Consider the following 968-nt stretch of genomic DNA (forward strand, 5'->3'; position numbering starts at 1 on the left):
ATGGGGAAACAATCTAACATTCAATAACCAAAGCATATAGAACTCCAAATAACATCAATCCAATTAAAACCACACCCAGACATATAATAATCAAGATCCCAGAAATTCAGCACAGAAACATTATACTAAAAGTTGCTAGAGAAAATAAACAGATCACATTTAAAGGAAAACCCCTCTCTGATCATCCCACTGCTGTCAAGATGGCACCTCAGAAAGACAAGAAGCCTAGGAGGTCAACCTGGAAGTTTAATTTGGACCTTACCCATCCAGTAGAAGATGGAATTTTTGATTCTGGAAATTTTGAACAGCTTCTGAGGGACAAGGTTAAAGTGAATGAAAAAACTGGAAACCTTGGGAATGTTGTCCACATTGAATGGTTCAAGAATAAGATCACAGTTGTATCTGAGAAACAGTACTCCAAAAGGTATTTGAAGTATCTTACCAAGAAGTATCTTAAAAAGAATAATCTTTGTGATTGGCTTCACGTAGTTGTATCTGACAAAGAGACTTATGAACTCCAGTGCTTCCAGATTAGTCACAAGGAAGATGGATCAGAGTCTGAGGACTATGTGGTTGCCACTTACAGGGCTTTGCTTTTTCCTAAAACCATGAAGTATATGTGAGAAAGAAACATTCAGAAATAAGCTTTTAGTTTATTGGTGAATAAAAACATTGCATTCTTTTTTTTTTTTTTTTGGTGGAACTGGGGATTGAACTCAGGCCCTCGCACTTGCCAGGAAAGTGCTTATTCTACTGAGCCATCTCCCCAGCCCACTAACATTGCATTCTTACTAAAATAAAATAAAGGAAAACACATCAGCATAACAGCAGATTTCTCTTCACAAACCATCAAATCAAGAAGAACATGGAGCAAAGTACTTCAAGTCTTGCAAGAAAACAAATTGCAATCCAGACTGATGTACCCTGCAAAACTCTCTTTCAAGTTTAATGGAGAAGTAAAATACTTC

The 968-nt window shown here is 36.8% G+C and overlaps 1 pseudogene; it reads left to right on the plus strand.

The window, feature by feature from the left end:
• Positions 1-200: 200 nt before the first annotated feature.
• On the plus strand, positions 201-623 carry LOC101585652 (annotated as a pseudogene).
• Positions 624-968: the final 345 nt, after the last annotated feature.

This window comes from Octodon degus, unplaced genomic scaffold, assembly GCF_000260255.1.
Source record: "Octodon degus isolate 3935 unplaced genomic scaffold, OctDeg1.0 scaffold00015, whole genome shotgun sequence".
Taxonomy (NCBI): Eukaryota; Metazoa; Chordata; class Mammalia; order Rodentia; family Octodontidae; genus Octodon; species Octodon degus.